Source organism: Portunus trituberculatus, chromosome 49 (genome assembly GCF_017591435.1).
Source record: "Portunus trituberculatus isolate SZX2019 chromosome 49, ASM1759143v1, whole genome shotgun sequence".
Lineage (NCBI taxonomy): Eukaryota > Metazoa > Arthropoda > Malacostraca > Decapoda > Portunidae > Portunus > Portunus trituberculatus.
Genome location: NC_059303.1, coordinates 2764943 through 2778454, shown reverse-complemented (window position 1 = coordinate 2778454; position 13512 = coordinate 2764943). Strand labels below are relative to the sequence as shown.

The window sequence follows — 13512 nt, the reverse complement described above, 5'->3', positions numbered from 1 at the left end:
GAGAGAGAGAGAGAGAGAGAGAGAGAGAGAGAGAGAGAGAGAGAGAGAGACCCTAAACACTTGTACACAGATGATGCAATGTTCCTCGACTTCTAAAAAAAAAAAAAAAAAAAAATGCACTAATTCCTCCCCGACAGCTTTAACTTGACAGAGAGTGAACAAAAAACACGCGTCACTGAGATCAATACCCTGAGGCCTTTCATTCCAACATCAGTGGCGTGACAAACTCATTCCCAGTCACCTTGAATAATGATCCGAAGCGTCTTGTACACTTACGCCGGCGCGCCTCCTCCCCCTCCTCCTCCTCCTTCTCCTCCTCCTCCTCCTCCTCCTCCTCCTCCTCCTCCTCAAGACGTATTTCATCCTTCAAGCAGACGTGATGCATGGGTAATGGCGGCGCGGGGGGGAGCAAACACAACACCGGAGGGAGGATCACGCGATGGTATTCACAGGGGGATCCAAGCCTTTCATCGGTCACTAGATAAGATCAAATCCCCCTTGAATCTCCCTCGCTTCCTATCACTAGATGCTCCTGCCACCACTCCTGCTGCGCTAGATCCTGTGCCTCGTAATCCTTTAGAGAACACTGACGGCGAGGCTGAAGGTGCCGCAGAGAGAGAGAGAGAGAGAGAGAGAGAGAGAGAGAGAGAGAGTGTGTGTGTGTGTGTGTGTGTGTGTGTGTGTGTGTGTGTGTGTGTGTGTGTGTGTGTGTGTGTGTGTGTGTGTGTGTGTGTGTGTGTGTGCGCGCGTGCGTGTGCGCAACAAGAGGCTCTGGATCTAGGATGGATGGGAGGGATGGGTGAGGAAGGGGATGAGTGAGGGAAAGATGAGGGAAGGAAGTGAGAAATTGTGCAAGAAAGGATGGTTAAATAAACGATTTGGAGGATGAGAGGAAAGATTATAGAGGAGGTGGAGAGGCGAGGTGATGAACAAGGGAGAGGGACTCGTTGCCACACCGCCTCTGCTCGTCATTTTTTTTTTTCGCTCACCATTCAAAACATCTCTTCTCTTATCAACATTGCACGTGTCCTTGTTAACATTGCCGTGGTGGGAGTAAAGGGGCGAGTGTTTAGTGTTGTACCAGTGTCTCTGTTCGTTATACTTGTTTATTCATTATGTGTAGGGCTGTAGGCACGACACTGAAATTGAGTCACTTTTTCCATGAACATTTTCTCATCTACTTATTAATCAATTTATACACTTAAGTATTCATTTATATGTATTCATTCACATATTCATTGACTTACTTGTTAACTTAATCACAACTCACATGTTTTGTTTATCTATTCAGAAAGGAAAGTATTCGGACTTCCATATATAAAACTTAAATGAAATATCAAATGTCATTAAAAACAACAACTTGAAAGTCTGGTCTTTAATATGTTTATCGCAGAGTTGTCACTTAATAATATTATGATGTCAAAGGAAGAGGCGCAAGATTTTGTATCTCACGATTAAGAGACATTTCACTCTAAGAAAGGAAAACTGTAAAGCACGTCCCTCCTCCTCTTCCTCCTCCTCTTCCTCCTTCTCCTCCACCTCCTCCACCTCCTCCACCTCCAACTCCATCTCCAACTCCATCTCCATCTCCTCCTCCTCCTCCTCCTCTCCCTCTCCCTCCTCTCCCTCTCCCTCTCCCTCTCCCTCTCCTCCTCCTCCTCCTCCTCCTCCTCCTCCTCCTCCTCCTCCTCCTCCAACTGGCACTCATTACTTGGGCGCCGTTATTTTTTCCCCAGGAGTTTTGTTCCATTTCAGAACCCACAGTTACCGCCGCGTGTTGCTTCGAATCCATCAGAACTTTTATCTATAAATCCATTCCGAATAAGCAATGGGTGTAAAAAAAAGCGCTCCGGACTCCTTCTCTTCCTCCTGCTCCTCTTCCTCCTCCATGTCTTCTTTCTTCCTTCTCCTCCTCCATCTTCCCCCGGCGGCTGGAGTGAGTTGGTTCGGCGTGATGTAGCGAGCGGCATAATGCTGAGGACGTTGCCTATGATGTATGATGCTCGCCTTCACAGCATCACTCCAACATTTCCTCCTCGACCAAGAACTCGCTTCGTATCGGGAATGCCAGAGTCTTTGAAAAATTCCCTTCCATTATCTTATTTCCATCTCCTTGGCATAAATATTGAGACTTACCTAACCCCCCCCTACCTTTACCTTCCCTCTACACCCTTACCCTCCCTAGCCCCCAACGCCATGTCTGCCCTAAATTCACCAACATTCATTCAACTCTTGCTTACGTACATACCGCGGAATATTGGTTCGCGGCCAGCCATTAATATATACCGCAAACCTCACTCGCCGGTAACCTCAGTCGTGACGAACAGCTCTGCTGGACTGGTCGGGCAGAACTGGTTGATCGGCCGAGCCCCGACCACCCCGACACGCCACGATATTCACGCAAAAGTCAGATTTTAATTGCGCTGGTCAAACTGCCGGCGTCTTTTTCCCACAGAGAGGAGAAAGGACTGAGGGACGGCTGGCTGTTGTTGACTGGGCAGGGGAGGGGAGTAAGGGATAGGAGTGAGGGACAGGGAGGGGAACAGGGATGGGAAGAGGAATGGGATGGGGAGGGGGTACGTGCCCAGGAGTAGGCGTCTCCAATGGGATTATATTTGCCGTCCTGCTGGCCATGTATGAGTGAAAAGGGCATGGAAAGGGAGTCCTGTGCACCGCGGCCTGTGTGTGGATGTCATGCCCCTCATCACTCACGCCGCTCTGCTTTTTCCATTCCGTCCGCATTTCGCGTCACACCAAACCACATATACACATGCATTCCACATTTCACGCCACTCCTACCAATTTGCATAACTCTTGCATTTCACGCACTTAGAAACTAACATCAATTTAACCTAACCAAAAACAGGTACCTTTGAAAAGAAAACTAAAGCTAACCAAACTCAACCTCATCTACGAAAAAGAAACAGATCTCCTATAAAGAAAAAAGCTACTCTAACCTTACATAACCGAACATCAACGCGCTTCAAGTACTACCCATCCACGAAACCAAGTAGCAACACCACAACAAACACATCGCCGTGCTCTCATTACACCCGCACCACACCACACCAGAGCCCATCCATCCCAGCCCATCACCTCATCAGTCCATCCCAGCCCATGCCCGTCACTCCTACAGCCACGCGGTGCACCATACCTTCCCTGATCCAGAGCAGCACATAAGCCAAGTTGACGTGGCTCCATTTCGCAAGCCGTCCATCTTGAAGCACCGAAAGCTCCCGGGTGAAGCATAAAAAAGTCTCGAAATAATGGTTCAAATGGAGGGACTGGACTGGTAGTGGTGGTAGTGGTGGTGGAGGTGGTGGTGGTGGAGTGGGCGAATCAATAATCATCAGGAGAGGGAATAATTGCCACTGCAGATCGTAAACAGGAGGGTTGCATGTGGCGGATGAGAGGTTAGGCGTGGACCGACCAATCCCAGATCCAAGTGTCATTCATGATTACAACGGCGAGATCTGATTGGCTAGGGTAATTGCAGGAGCTGGGCGTCGGGAGCTGAGGTAACGAGCGGGTCTGAGGGCTTGCTGTCAGGGTTGCCTGCTCATCACTCCCCGTATTGCTCGCTTCCCTGCTCTTTATGCCTCCTTTGACTTCCTTGCCTGCTACCATCTGCTTCTCTCTGCCTACAACTATAGCTTTCTCTTACTTCCTCTATTTCTCTGACTAGTTTTCTCTACCTATCATCATACTATACCTATTGTTTCTCTCGTCCTCCTCCTCCTCCTCCTCCTCCTCCTCCTCCTCCTCGTCCTCCTCCTTCTCTGCTTTCCCTTAGGCCCGGTATCCCATTTTTTGTTCCCCTTGCTTCATAATAACTAGCTCCTTGTCATTCCCTAGTAGCGTATTGTATGTTGTTCTCACACGCACACACGCAAAGTCACACGCAAACTTTTCAGCATTGCATCTACTGTGTGTGTGTGTGTGTGTGTGTGTGTGTTCCACACACACACACACACACACACACACACACACACACACACACACGCAACTCGCCTATATTTAACGGCGTGCACTTTCGGCGTCGCGGTGAAGTGGGGCAGCAAACAGCGGGTATGAGCGTAAACATTTGCCGTGAATGGTGTTTTGTCTCCCATGCGTAAAAGAGGAAGAATACTCAATGAACTATACATTAACTTCAGCTCCCAATCCGTCCCCCTCTCTCTCTCTCTCTCTCTCTCTCTCTCTCTCTTTTCTCACGGTAATGTTTCTTTTTTATTTATTACATTCGTTTCGCATTAGTAATTTTGTTTCTTCCTCTTACATTCTTCCTTCCGTTTTTACATTCTCTTTTCTTACTCATATTACTTCTATCCCTCTTCTTCCTTCTTCTTCTCCGTCTTCTTCTCCATTTTCCCTTTCATTATTCATCATCATTTTCCTACTGTTTGTTATTAATAGTCTTCTGGACTTTCTTTTAATTTTTCGTGGTATTTTTTTCTTCTTTTCTTATCTTCCTCTTTCTCTTTTAATTCTTGCCTCCTCGCTTACTATCTCTATTTAAAGAAAGGCGAAGGAAAAGTACGGCAAAAAAAAGAAGGAAATAAGTCATTATCCTTGTTTGCAGTTTCTCTTTCGAACACACACACACACACACACACACACACACACACACACACACATCACCACCATTACCACACCACCACCAGCACACCACAACATAGCACGATCTACTCAAACTCAAGATACACAAAGAGAGAGAGAGAGAGAGAGAGAGAGAGAGAGAACAAGAAACACGTAGAGAAAGAGAGAAAAGAGAAAGAAAGAAAAGAAGACGAAGAATTAAAAAAAAAGGAAGCAATCCATCTTTACCTGACGGGGCTGAAGGTGAAACGGGGCCCGAGTCTAATACCTTAAAGCATCGTCGACTTAAGTACTCAGCCCCTGTAATTTGCCTCCAGTGGATCAGGAAAGATTTATCGCTGGACCTCTGCTTTTGTCTTTAATTCTCATCATATTTCTGGTGATGCGAATATAAATCAAGGCAAATGTCTTAAGGTCGTCGGCGAGTGAAGACTTCGGCGTGACTTATAATGTAGTGATGCTGGTGGTGGTGCCTTTATTATGTTGCCTGGTCCTCACCCTTCTCCTCCTCTCCTCCTCCTCCTCCTCCTCCTCCTCCTTTTCCTATTCTTCTTCTTTCTCTTCCTAGTCCTGCTCGTCCTCGATATCCTCGTTAGAAAGCAATACACTTTTGGTTTCTTTCTAGTTTATTTGTTTCATATTTTTTTTTGTCTTTTCCATTAGCTATGTCTACCTTTTGGTCTTCTTTCTTCCTTTAATTCCTTTCTATTTTCTTTCTCTCTGTTTAGCCTTCTTTTCTTTAGTCCTTTTCCTACTTCATTCAAGTTTTCTATACGCGTAATCTTCTTTATTCACCATGTTTTCATTCTCTGAAGTTTCCTCTTTCTATTTTCCTTTCCTTTGTTCCTCTTTCATTACTATCTCCAGTCACATCTTCCTTTTATCCCTTTTATCTCCCTCTCTCTCTCTTCTTTTCTCCTCCTCCTCCGTTCCACTTCCCTCCTTTCCTGGATTGTATCTCCCTCTTCTCTTTTCTCTGTAACCTATCATTTTCCTCCCATCCCTTACTCCCCCTTCCCTCCCTTCCTCTGTTCCTGCCTCTTTTCTTCTCTCCTTTCAGTACTCCCATTCCTTCCCTTCTTGCTCTGATAAGATTCTATTCCTTTTTTGTATCGATTTGTTTTAATTCATTGTCATTCGTAAAACGGTAATAATTTTAGTAATGGTAATGATGTTTTTACTGTTTATCTATCAATCAATCTATCTATCTATCTGTTCATCTATCTGTCTTTATATCAGGCTTCCCGTCGCATTAAAAGAAGAAAGCTCAAATAAAAGTGTATAAGTTTTGTCTCATTGTGGGAATAAGAATAAAGAGAAGATTCCTACAGGCTGTACACTCCTCTCTTGGCAAGTATAGTTACTTTTCATGAAGCGCGGCGAACCAGAATAATTAAATAGATCGATGGATATATGGATGAATAAATAAATAAAGAAACAAACAAATAGATAAATAAAATAGATAGATAGGTAGGTAGAAAAACAAATCCATTGAATACAACACATCACACAGCACACAGCACACACACACACACACACACACACACACACACACACACACACACACACACACACACACACACACACACACACACACACACACACACACACACACACACACACACACACACGGGCTCTCATCCCCTCATCTCCCTCCTTCACCGCAATTCGTCCGCCTCGCATGTGAGACAAGCTGGGGGAGTCATGCAAAAAGACGATCAGGCGGCGATTGCCAACCCGCTAAATATGGCAAGGATCCTCGGCTGGTCTGAGGGCGCTTATTAATTAAATCGCCCACAGCCTTACTTGCAATGCCCTTTATCCAGATTCGTGACGGATATGAAGTGTACTTGCCTTGAGTGTGCGGCCTTGTGAGTGAGTGAGTGAGTGAGTGATGAGTGTGGGGTGAGTGAGATGGTGATCTAGAAAATGGTGTCTAATGCTGTTGTTTTTATTTTCCTTAATGGCTGTGTGTGAGTAAATAAGTGAGAAAGTGGTTGAGTTTAATGAGTAAATACGCTAAGTTTGTGAATAAATGGAATCTTGAGTGTGAAAGTGGCACCAATTCTCACATGACAATTAAGATAGGAGTTAATTAAAGAATGATGGCAGGAGAAAGGGAGAAAAAGACAAGAAGGAGGAAAAAAAAAACGGAGGAAGGAAGGAAGAACAAGAGGGAGAGGAAGTGAGGAAGGAGGTTTGTTTGACAGGTATCAAACATTGGTTGCCCCTTGCCTTCAGTACTGACAGGTAGCTCAGGTATGGGACAGCCTCGCTCTTTTCCTCTTGTTGTGACAGTGTGGAGAACCAAGAAGAGAGAGAGAGAGAGAGAGAGAGAGAGAGAGAGAGAGAGAGAGAGGGAGCTAGAGATGATAGGCGCGAGAAGTGAAGGGGAAAACTGTAGTAAAAGTATATGAAGGAATGAGAGATTGACTGACTAAATTAATTGAACTGAAAGCGCCACAAGAACAATGTTAACTGTCGCCTTGAGAGGAGACTTACAGAGCTTGAGGGAATTTGGAAGCGACATAACAAGTTGCGTGTTTAAGGACATGAGATGATCGGTGGTACAGATGGAGTCAGGAAGCAGGTGGTGGTGGTGGACATGTCGGTAGGTGGATGGATGGATGAAGGAGGAGGAGGACTAGATGATTGGTTTGTCGGTGGTCAGTCCCCCCTCCACCATCAGTGCTCCTCAGTCCCTCCTCTTAAGTGGCTGCCTTTTGACGGGCACAAAGCTCTGAGGAGGAGGCCGAGCTTTCATTTCTTCCGAGTCAATGGTTCACCAGACGGACGGCACAAAGGGAATTCCGGACGAAGTATTATGTTGACGGAGGTAAAAGTCGACCACGATCACTGTCCTGGCGACTTAGACTGAGCCTCCCCTCCTTTGTTCCCGCCACCAAGTCAAACACGACCATTTGCATTTGTATTGTGCGTCTCTTTGTTCCTCGTTTTCTTCATCTGCGGTGGGCCATCTCGGGAAGAAAACGCCTCCCGCCCGAAATTACATGGTAGCTTAATGAGATAAATTTTCTCTCAAGCCGCTAGAAAAATGGAGAGTTTCTCTTTCTTTCTCTTCCTGTTTTTCTCTTTCTCTCTCGCTCGCTCCGTCTTCGTCACTTGTCATTATGTTCTGTATCTTTCGCGTTTTGGTATGTGTGAAATGTGTAGGCGCACGCACTGACGCACACACACACACACACACACACACACACACACACACACACACACACACACACACACACACACACACACAGATGGAGTGAACAGCTACATAAATCTGTTTGCTGACGATGCGAAACTGTGCAGTTATAAAGCAAAAAGAGGATTGTGAAATACTGCAGGAAGACCTAAATAAGATCTGGAAATGGAGTAAAAAGTGTGAGATGGAATTCAATGTGGACAAAAGCCATGTCATGGAAATGGGAAACAGTGAAAAACGACCAGTGGGAATCTGTAAGATGGGAGATGTAGTAGAACTTGAGAAAGTAAAAAAGGAAAAGGACTTGGGAGTGAAGATGGAAGAAAACAATCAACCGGTAAGCCATATTGATAGAATTTTCAGAGAGACATATAAATTGCTAAGGAATATTGGATTAGCATTTCACTACATGGACAAAGAAATAATGAAGAAATTGATAAGTAGTATAATAAGACCCAGATTGGAATATGCAGGAGTTGTGTGGACCCCCATAAAAAGAAACACATAAGGAAGTTGGAGAGACTACAAAAAATGGCTACTAGAATGGTTCCAGAATTTGAAGGGATGACATATGAAGAGAGACTAAAGGCTATGGATCTACCAACCCTGGAACAGAGAAGGGAGAGAGGGGATCTGATACAAGTTTATAAGTTGATTAACGGAATGGATCAAGTGGATAATGAGAAACTGATCCTGAAAGAAGAATATGACATTCGAAGCACAAGATCGCAGAGTAAAAAACTGAGGAAGGGAAGATGTCTGAGAGATGGTAAAAATATAGTTTCCTGCAAAGATGTGTTGAGACTTGGAACAATTTGAGTGAGGAAATGGTGCCAGCAAAGAGTGTGCATAGCTTTCAAGAAAATTTGGATAAGGGTAGATATGGAGACGGGGCCACACGAGCGTAAAGCCCAGGCCTTGTAAAACTACAACTAGGTAAATACACACACACACACACACACACACACACACACACACACACACACACACACTCACGTTCACCTAGCAGTGAGTAGGTACAGGATGTAAATCGAGGAGTTGTGACCTTGTTGTCCTGGTGTGTGTGTGTGCCTGGTCTCAGGCCCATCCGAAGATCGGAAATAATGAGCTCTGAGCTCGTTCCGTAGGGTAACGTCTGGCTGTCTGTCAGAGACTGCACACACACACACACACACACACACACACACACACACACACACACACACACACACACACACACACACACACACACACACACACACAACACTATATAAAAACTTCCAAATCCCTCAATAAGAAGATACGGAACAATACCATGGAATACCAAAACTGATTCACATTTATCTGCTCATATTGTGTGAAAAAAAAACACACACACACAAACGCACACACACACACACACACACACACACACACACACACACACACACACACACACACACACACACACACACACACACACACACACACACACACACACACACACACACACATATTATTTTCATTAGCACTGATGATTGCACCTGTGGTTATAGATTTACACCCCGTGCCTGCCTGCATATACATAACGTGCGTGCGTGTGAATGCGAGCGTACATACACACGTTTGTGCATTTGCGTGTAATTGTCCGCGTGCGCTCTGTAAATAGCGCCATAAAACAACACACACATGCACACATATATATTTCTAAAACGGACCGCCGCGAATAAAGTTGACAAAAATATCGAATTCCAAACCGGCTCGCGTGCAGAGGACAATTCCGTGGACGCAGTGAAAAAAGGCACAAATTGCACGTCTCCACTTTGAAAAATGCATCAACAATCAGTAATTCCACTTTATATATAGTGGAGCTGTCGGCAGGACTCAAATTTATAGACGTGAACAGCAGCGGCGTGGACGAAGGAACGGGAGGGAGGGAGGAGAGGGGAGGGTGGTAGGGACATGTAGAGAGGGATGGATAGGGGAGGAAGGCATGGGAACAGCATCATATGGGAAAGGAAGCCATGATAGGAGGGCGAAAATGGAAATAGGAAGAAAAAAGAAAGCAAGGAGAGATAGAAAACGAAAAGTAAGAGTAAGAACAGAGATAAAAAGGAATAGTAGGAACATAGGCATAAAGAGGGAAAAGAGAGACATGTAGAGGTATAAAATGAAAGTTGGGTAAGACAAAGAAGAAGGAACTGCAGAGAGGGTAAAGAGGACACAGAAAGAAATAGGAAGAGAAAAACGAGAGATCTGGGAAAAGACAAGGAGGAAAAGATAAACAGCATAGGATAGGAAGAAATAGGAAATAAAGTTTAGGGAGTTGAGAAGAGATATGAGGAAGAAAATGACAAGTAGAGAGAGGGTAAAGGAAAGATAAGCGAAAAAAATAAACATGAAAGAGAAAACCAAGATAGAGAGACAGGGAGAAAGGGATTATATGGCTTACGTGCACTACTCTACACCCAAAGATCAGTATATCATTTCCTTTGCAACGGTACACGCACAAACACACACATCCATGCACCCTCATTCCTTGTTACCGTATTGACATGCCCTCCCTCCTTTGTGTCTTCTTGCAAGGTACTAGTGGTGGGCGGTAATCCCAGAGCCTGACAGATGACTAGCGGTGAAGCGTGTCCTATTTACGTGACCACAGGTATGAGGGGAGCACCTTCGCCCCTCCGTCAGAAAAGTAATGATGACTAAGATAACCTAATTTTTAAGGAGATTTATCATTCTTATCATTGCGATTTGGTTAGTGATGCATGTCTTCCTCCTCTTTTTATTCTTCTCTCTCCTTCTCCTATTCCTTCTCTTCCTCTTCTTCTTCTTCTTCTTCCCCTCTGTCACTTTCACCCTAGACACTTTCATGGGATGTGTGAAAGATGGTGAGGCGGGGAGTGAAAGGGAGAGTCGTGGGAGGGAGGGAGTGGAGGAGGCGTTACTGATCTGCTGATATCTATTACTACATTAATCACACACACACACACACACACACACACACACACACACACACACACACACACACACACACACACACACACACACACACACACACGGTAGCTGGCTTCACAAGTCAGAGGACCGAGGTTCGATTCCCCGGCCGGGTGGAGATATTTGGGTGTGTCTCCTTTCACGTGTAGCCCCTGTTCACCTAGCAGTGAGTAGGTACGGAATGTAAATCGAGGAGTTGTGACCTTGTTATCCCGGTGTGCGGTGTGTGCCTTGTCTCAGGCCTATCCGAAGATCGGAAATAATGAGCTCTGAGCTCGTTCCGTAGGGTAACGTCTGGCTGTCTCGTCAGAGACTGCAGCAGATCAAACAGTGAAACACACACACACGAACCTTTTATAGTGTCCTTATTTCCACTTCTCACTTTCTGATTTGCATTTTCTCTATTTTAAAAGAAAAAAAGGAGGAGGAGGAGGAGGAGGAGGAGGAAGAATAATACAAGAAAATACAAAGGAAAGCCAAACAATAACACACCTTGATACTCTAAAGAAAAGACGGTTTCGACAACACTATTCTATACAAACTACAAGCGGAAGAAGAGGAAGATGAGGAAGAGAAGATCAGCCCCTCACAGAAGCAAGTATCTGGTCCTCACACGGTCACTGCGCCTCGAGGGAAACCTTAATTACCCGTTTATTCCTCTAGTAATTATAGCTTTATCTTTATTAGCTCCGACTCGCCCAGGTGACAACAGATGGGGAGAGGAATTACCTGTGGTTAGGGTAATGTATGGCCCCGTTCGCATAATTTACGTGTGCCCGCGAGACCTCGACTTTCAAAACACTAGATAATATCCCTCTTGTTTACGGATCGTGGTGTTCTGCTAGTGGAGGACTGACTGGAGAACACTGTGCGAGGTGAGGTAATGTTTTTTTTCATCTTTTCGAGTGTTCAGTAACTTTTTTGAGTTATAAATGTGACGAAGAATGTTTTATAAAGGACATGGGTGTAATTTTTTGGCCATTTTTTCCAATACCAACCAATTTTTGTATCATAGAAGCAGTGTATAAGTCTGTCCTGAGAGTGTTCCAGTATCTCTTTTTTTTTTTTTTTTTTTTTTTTGTGTGTGTGTGTGTGTGTGTGTGTGTGTGTGTTGGATCATTTTCAGCTTCCAGAAACTATGGAGATTTTTTAGAACCTTAAATAAGATTGCTTCTCTTATCTTGAGTAATATGCGAACAATATATACAACACTATTTTGCACGTGAAAAATACGAGTAATGCAACAACTTTTTTCAATGTTACTTTTATAATTATCGTGCTAAAAAAATGACGATGTTTTTGCCAAGAATAAAAGAGACATTGAGGGCTATTTTCACCGGTATTGTTTGACTTTTCGGTCATAAAAGCAATGAATGATTAAATAGCTACGATTTTTTTCTAGTTTAAACCACTTTTTTTTTTAACCCTTAAAAGTGACAAAGTAAATGCGTAATTCTTTTTTCCATGAAGGTATGAGAACGTGTTGCTGTCTGTGCCGTGGGTGGGGTGGGCGGGGAGTGGGCGGGGATGGGATGGTGGTGGGCGGACCGTTTGCTGTAGTAATGTATTCACGCAGATGTCGCCCTCTTTTGTTTTCTAATATTTGAATAATTGATGGGTAGCATATGTTTCCGCCGGCAGGATGGAGGAGGCGGGGCAGCAGGGGAGGGAGGGGATGCTTCAGCTGAGGGGCTAGAGGAGAGGTCGTGAGAGGGGAGGAGGATGTAGAGTAAAAGGGAAAGAAATAGCCGTGTCATCATCATCATCATTATCATGTATCAGTATTGTCATCATCATTGTCATTATCATTAGTATCCGCCTCACCATCGCTTAGTTCATTTTTCTCTCTTTCTTTCTCTTTTGGCTCGTGATGTACAAATATGAACACGAAGCTAAAGATTAAATGGCTCTTATATCAGCGTGACCACAGAGAGCAGCAAATGTGTTCGATTCCTATCATAAAAGAAAATAAAGACATAAGTGGTTTCTGGTGGTGAGAAAACACAGGAAGACACTGTTGAACAAAACGGTCGAGTGATACATAACTGCTTCATCCTGTGTTCCCCCACCACCTCAATCCACTCGCCTGTTTAATCTTTACAAAAATATACAAACTTTGATTTATTAAGTTATTTCTTTTGGCATGTGCACACACACACACACACACACACACACACACACACACACACACAGAGAGGCGGTGGCATAGTGGATAAGGTGGTGAGCGTGGGATCGGGCAGACGTCCACGCGTAGGTTCGAATCCCACCACGTACAGCCTTAAAACACTTTGCCATTTGTCGAGTGGTTTAAAGTTGCCTACATATCACCATGATACCCAGGTGGTTACACTCAAGATGAGCTTGGGCGGTGATATGGGCCCTAATATGGGTACCACTATAAATAAAATTGCCTGCGCCACTAATGGGCCAAAGCTGAACAGCGCTTCCAATACACTCTTCAAGTGTGCCTACAGGCGCTATAGGCCTTACCGTAAAACACACACACACACACACACACACACACACACACGAAAAAAAGAAAAAGAAGGGGAAAATTTCGTTGCATATTCTGAAAACACACAAGATGGCAAGCTACTCTCATTGGTAGTATTATTGTAAAAGACGCACTCATGATTCGCCTGTGTCTTATCAATGACAGAAAATGAAGATGACTTTCGTAATTACTCCCTGCTTATCTAATGAAGCTCAGTGAATGTGAAATGAAAGGTAAACTTACACAAATCAATCTA

The 13512-nt window shown here is 44.4% G+C and overlaps 1 long non-coding RNA gene across 4 annotated transcripts in view; it reads left to right on the top strand.

The window, feature by feature from the left end:
* The window catches only part of LOC123499079, a 188647-nt gene that overhangs the window by 17314 nt on the left and 157821 nt on the right, over positions 1–13512 (top strand). For all 4 annotated transcript variants that reach the window (XR_006672873.1, XR_006672872.1, XR_006672874.1 and 1 more), the window contains exon 2: positions 10349–10460. This is a non-coding gene — a long non-coding RNA (uncharacterized LOC123499079). The remainder of the gene's footprint in view (positions 1–10348; positions 10461–13512) is intronic.